Here is a 6,354-nt window from a genome sequence, read left to right as displayed (position 1 = left end):
GACTTGCTCCCCGAAGTCCGAGAAGAAGCCCAGATAAGGGAAGCAGCGTTGAAGCAAAGGATGGCTACAAGATACAACAAAAAAGTCATTCGAAGAGCATTCACCCTAAGTGACCTGGTCTTGATCAGAAACGACATTGGAGTCAACAAATCAGGGGAAGAAAAGCTCGCTGCAAATTGGAAGGGACCATACAAAATCAATGAGGTCTTAGGAAAAGGCTATTATAAAGTGACCGACCTGGACGGCACCGAGTTACCAAGGTCGTGGCATGCTTGTAATATGAAAAGGTACTATAGCTAAAAGCGAACTCTACTCCCTGATGTACTCTTTTCCCAACTTCATGATTTTTTCCCAAAACCAAAGGGTTTTTTTTGGAGAAGGGTTTTTAACGAGGCATCACAGTAGGGGCTAAGAGAAATAGATTGTCAAAAATCCTTAGCAGCAATAAAGTACCTCCCCAATTAATAAAGATCTTTTTTACAAATATCTCTTAAATTCCTTTGTTGTCTTCTCTTTCTACGAAACGCGCCGACTTAAGCTCGACAAAACGTGAAAATCCCATGAACCGACCTAGATGGTCGTCAGGATAAAACGACGAGGTACAAGTCGGTGTAAAGAGGTTATAAAAGGTGATCGTAAGAAACTCGGAAACATTCCGACTCATAAGTCGAAGTGAAAAGACCGAGTAGAAATAGAAAACGAATCGCAAAAATAACCTAAGTCATGAAAACTCAATAAAACAAAATTGAGTACTAGGAATAACGAAAGAGATAGGAAAAAAACCAAGAAAATTAAAAGGTTGTCCTAAAGATCCTTGAAACTAAAAGGTTCAGAAAGATAGACAAGACAAAGAAAAGGTTTTCCAGGAAAGATCAAGGAGAATTCGAAAAAATCGCAATCAGAAAAGCATGCACGCATAAGGTAACTTAAACCCTTATCCAAAAAAGGGTATTTATTTTTTAACTTAAACCCTTATTAAAAAAGGGGTATTTTAAATGTTTTGTTTACGACCTTATAAGGCCAAAAAACAAATTGTTCAGAACATCACCACCAACACAAATAAAGAAGTTTAAAAAAGGGGGGACCCACAGGTCGTGCCCCCAAAATAGCCAACAAATTACTTTTTAGGAAGAAGAGTAGACGGATCACCACCACCGGAGTCAGGGAGAACGCCGCCAGGACCAGGAAGAGAGGCATCCATAGGAGATGAAGAGGAAGTCGGAGGAACAGTAGAAGAACTCGGAGCGTCTTTAGGGCGATGAGGGGACTCTATGATCCTCTGACCCCGAGTCTTCAATTCTGACTCGGAAATAATTACGGGGACAGGGGGATCCACAATGGCACCGTCAATGACAACTTTATCAGGATCTAAAGGAGAAAGGTCCAAGTCAGGAGCAATGACTCCGACCTGCTCCTTAAAGACCATCCAAGCTTCCTCGGCGCCATCAGCAATGGAGTCCTCCAACTCGACATAGGCCTTCCGAGAATTCAGCAGATCATTCTTCACAGCCACAAGATCTTCAAATAATTTTTGATAGCTGCCCTGCGCTGTCTTCCTCAAGTCCACCTCCATGTTGCATTGGGCTTGCAACTTCCTCCCCTTCTCTCGGAGATTATCTCTCTCCTCCTTCAGTTTGGCGACTTCCTCCTTCAACTCTCTCTCATGCTCTTGATATATACGAAGCCTTCCTTCCAGCTCCTCGACCCTCGAGGTCATTCTTAAAGAGCTGAGAGGAGCCTTCTCAAAAATATCCAAGAGTTTGCCACAAACCCCCGCCGCCTTGAGACTCTCCTCAACCAGAGTGGTAAGATGGTGACGAACAGACACATCATCCATGCTTATACGAGCATGGGGTAGATGTTCTTTCGGACGAATGCAAGAGCATCCGCCTTTACCTCACCAGAAGAGCCAGACTCTAAGGTCTTGCGCTTCTTATTCTCTGGCTCAGGAGAAGGTCGGGCAGAGGGGGGCGGCTGAGAGGAAGCAGAAGAAGAAATCACAATGGGCTGGGAAGGAGTCCCAACATTTCGAGGAGGAGGAGGAGGAGAGATAACCGCCCGTGCGCCACCAGTCCTGGCGCGAGACCTTGCTTTAGCCTCCTGGACTCTCTGGTAAGACTCTTGAGCGTTTGCCTTCGCCATCTCTGAAAAGACAATATATAATAGATTAAGACAAGTCGGGAAGACCAATCAGACAAGTCGGTAACCTAACAAACAAATAAAAGCTACCTAGCTGCGCCTGGACAAAGATCGGGGACCCCTGGAGAAACTTTTTAGTGTCCAAATATGGGGCCCTCCCCCACACTTCTCGGAGGAACCCCACAATGGCTGCTTCTACCTCGTCCAGGTCGTCCAGACCATATTTCTCGCAGGGGGAGGCCTCAAGCCAGTATAAAGGAAATCGGGGAGAAGAATTATCATCCAAAAAAAAGGGGTGGTGACCCTCTACAGCTTGAACTTTGAAAAAATAATTTTTAAAGTCATGGAAGGATTCGTCAAAAAGGGTAAAAACTCTCCGACCCTGTATGGCTCGGAAAGACACCCACTGTTGCTTATTGTTCAGCCCACTGAAGGGTTTGGTCATATGAAAGAGATAGAAAAAAATCTTCAAAGAGGTCGGAAACTCCAAAGCTTGGCTAATAAATTGATAAATTTTCAAAAAACCCCAAGAGTTGGGGTGAAGCTGGGTAGGGGCAACTCGACAGTGATGCAAAACAGACATCTCAAAGTTTGAAAAAGGAAAAAAAACACCCAAACGGATGATCATGCACTCATACATAAAGAAAAAATGAGGGGCCGCTTCGTTGGCCCTCCCAAAACAAACCCGGTCTTCAGGACCCGGGACTACCAACTCATACTTCGGCTCGTCCTCCTCAGAAGTACAAATTCTGTGGTGAGTACGAAGGTGGGTGATAAAATCAGTATCGACCGAGGGTTCCTCCCCTAGGACCGTGACATCAACCCACTGAGAAAGGACATCTACGGAAGCCATTTCTTTTTCTTAAAAAGGTAACAAAAACCTACAAGGGAAAAAAGAAAGGAAAAATAAAAAACACTGTCTCTAAAGGGAGGGAATACGGAACTAAAGTCTACAGACCAACCAATCTACAAAATAAAGGCATGCAAATAGAAAAGCATGTTCCAAAAAGAACTAACCTTTATCTGGAAATGAGGATTGGAGGAAACGAAAGCCTTCGAAGATACAAGAATGCAGCACGAACGAATGAAGGGGAAATTTGAAAAATCGCAGAAACGAAACAATGAAAGAGAGGGAAAGTATTTATAAGTACGTTAGGGACACAATGGTAAAAACGGGGCAGTCATTAAAGACGCACCGTTACCAAGGTCATTAATCCCTACGCACATCCCTAACGGACACGACGCTTGATTAGACGTAACTGTCAGAACCAAAAGGTCACGAAAAGTCACATCGGTTTCGGACCATCACGTCGGTCCTCCAACAAGTCGGCTACAATCCCGAGTAGTATACTCGAACCCAAATCTTAAAGAGAAATTAGGCTCGAGTAGGGGCACTGTTCATACCCTGGCCCAACGCTAAGGCCCAGGATCCAAGTAAAAAGGCCCAACCCCAAGGGGTTGACCTCACCCAGTACCAATCTTCGTCTTAGGAAGTCGGTACTCGTCACGACTTGCTCTAAAGAAGTCGAGAACGAGGGTTAGCTGGCAGATAAGCACTCACTTGAATTAATAACTGCCCCTAGAATCTCTCTACCCACTTCCACAAGCCATATCTTAACTTCCCTAAGATAAAGGGACAGTTAACACCCTAAAAAAGTGGCACTACTCCAACGGTGGTTATTGGATCACCACTATAAATACACTGACACTTCTCAGGTATCTCTAAGTCCCAATATTCTCTAGACCTGCTAACACTCTTGCTGACTTAGGCATCGGAGTGTCTTTGCAGGTACCACCCCCCATTCTTTCTCACGCACAAGTCGGACGGAGGGCAACGAGTTGCAGATCCGCTTGGAATCCTCCTCATCCATACGTTTGGGCCAACCAACGCCGTCCAGTCCACTAATCTCCGGTTACCCCTCGTAACAATATATATATATCATTTTTTCATGATATTTTTGAGCGGTCAAAAATTAGTTTATCATTGATCGAAACACTATTGGTTAATAAATTATTATATATACAAAGTAAAATTTAAATTCTTGACACTTATTAAATAAATTAGTAAACTAATAACTACATCGAGCCAACTTGGTTGACCCTTCTTATATACGTTGCGTGATACAATATAATGGACTTTAGCAATTATCATGTTAAACGTTATTACTATAAATATGGTCCCTAACCATTATAATTGCGGTCCCCCTAAACCTAAAGTAATGGTCCCGAAATTCAAAATCCTTGCTCTTTTGACGGTACGTACGTACACATTTAACTGGTTAATAATACTATAGAAAAAATTTTAAGTGTACTAATGACATTAGAATTTTAATTGTTTTAATTGTTGATTTTAATTAATATATATTATATATATTTTTTATAGTTCAGATAAACAACTGGAATATCAGTGTTTTTGATATACTTAAAACTTTTTTAATACTATATAGCTACAAATCTCCTGCACCTTTTTTCTACAAATCTATTATGTTTTTCATAATGTTGCTTTAGGTTGGTTTTATTAGTAACTGATTGATTGCACTGATATCTATCTGGGTTTCCTGAATCCGATCCTGATCATGAAACAAAAAAGAAAGACAAAAGATTACAAAGCATAATGGGAATATATTCTTATTAATTATTAGTTATTCAGACACTTGATAGAGACTACTTAGCTAGCTTGTTTCATTCTAGAGAGAAAAAACAGCACCCGGAAACAAACATGCACTAGCCCCTCAAATTCGAGTCATTATCATTTGCACTATAATAAATTAGTATAACGCTTAATCTATCGCTTATTATAAGTCCTAATTTCCAAAGATATAGCCATATATGCGAGAATTATTGGATATAATAACTTTAATTTATCTTGATTTAAGTAAATGAAATAATAACTCACGCTGCTAGTCACTGCATGTCTGCATGTAGATTTCCTTTTGTGTAAATGGAAATATTTATTCAACCATGGTTGGTTATTTCACTAGTAAACATGTTTCACATAAAAAATTAAAGTATATATATATTTTATAGAGAAATAAATATGCACGATTTATAGAAATATTTTAGTTTTATTTTTTAATAGTGTTACATTTATTTCTTCTGATATAAGTGAATAGTAAATGTGTAATTTTTTATCTTTTTAATGGTATACTTAAATTCCGTTGTTTCATTTTATTTTATAAATTGTACATATTTATTTCTCTTTATAATAAGTATTTTTTGTATATAAAATATATTTAGTAGCAAGGTGAAACTATATAAATGAAACCGTATAAAATATAAATGAAAGGGACTATATATACTCTCCAGTCTCCATATATATTCTAATATGCAGTCTTACGATAGAAACAAGAAGCATATATAGAGAGGTGCATCCCAATCTCAGAGACAGATTCTCGCAAACAAAATGACAGGAATTGAAGTTATTAAGTTCGTTATTAACTTATGTGTACCCAAAATAAAACCTGAGACATGCAGTAGTTATTAGTTATATAAGTTACAATATATAATGATGGTAAATTAAAGGGCAAATCATTATATTAATTAAGGAGAACAAAATTTTACACAAATTCGTCAAATCAAAATCTGGTTCATGAATTCACCAATGCATATTTTTATATAGTTTGAACTCAAATTACATGTAATTCGAATGAATGTGATTCGAATTATGTACACACGCACACACCCACTAATTCGAATCAACCTTATTCGAATTATACGTATACAGTAATTCGAATCAGGGTGATTTGAATTACACCCACGCACGCGTTCCCAAGTAATTTGAATTTGACTGATTCGAATTATTCGTGGTATAATTTGAATTATGTTGCTTAAAAATTAATAATTTATTAAAAAAATTTATTAAAAAATTAATAATTTATTAAAAAAATTTATTAAAAAAATAAAAAATACATATATTTTATTTCATACATTAAAAAAAAGCTAACAAAATATTTAATTACGATATTTCTTTAAAATATTAATGAGCTACCAATTCGAATTCCATACAATACTCTTTTGTCCATTTTTAATAGCTCATAAATATTTTTTAACAAATTTTTTTAATAAATTTATTTAAATTATACTACAAAAAATATTTTATTCTATACAAAACAATTTATAAAAAAAAAACTTAAAAAATGTTAGGAGTACTATAAAAATTTGTAATGTTCTAATGACTTAAGTAAATACATGCATATACTCAAATTTTAAATAAAA

General features: G+C 37.7%; 1 pseudogene; it reads right to left on the bottom strand.

Annotated features, from left to right (window-relative positions):
• Positions 1 to 1,250: 1,250 nt before the first annotated feature.
• Positions 1,251 to 2,142, bottom strand: LOC148546843 (uncharacterized; annotated as a pseudogene).
• Between the last annotated feature and the right edge of the window lie 4,212 nt (positions 2,143 to 6,354).

Source organism: Arachis ipaensis, chromosome B9, assembly GCF_059453495.1.
Source record: "Arachis ipaensis isolate K30076 ecotype BB chromosome B9, ASM5945349v1, whole genome shotgun sequence".
Taxonomy (NCBI): Eukaryota; Viridiplantae; Streptophyta; class Magnoliopsida; order Fabales; family Fabaceae; genus Arachis; species Arachis ipaensis.
The sequence above is the reverse complement of the archived record's forward strand: the minus strand, read 5'-3'. Positions and strand labels throughout refer to the sequence as shown.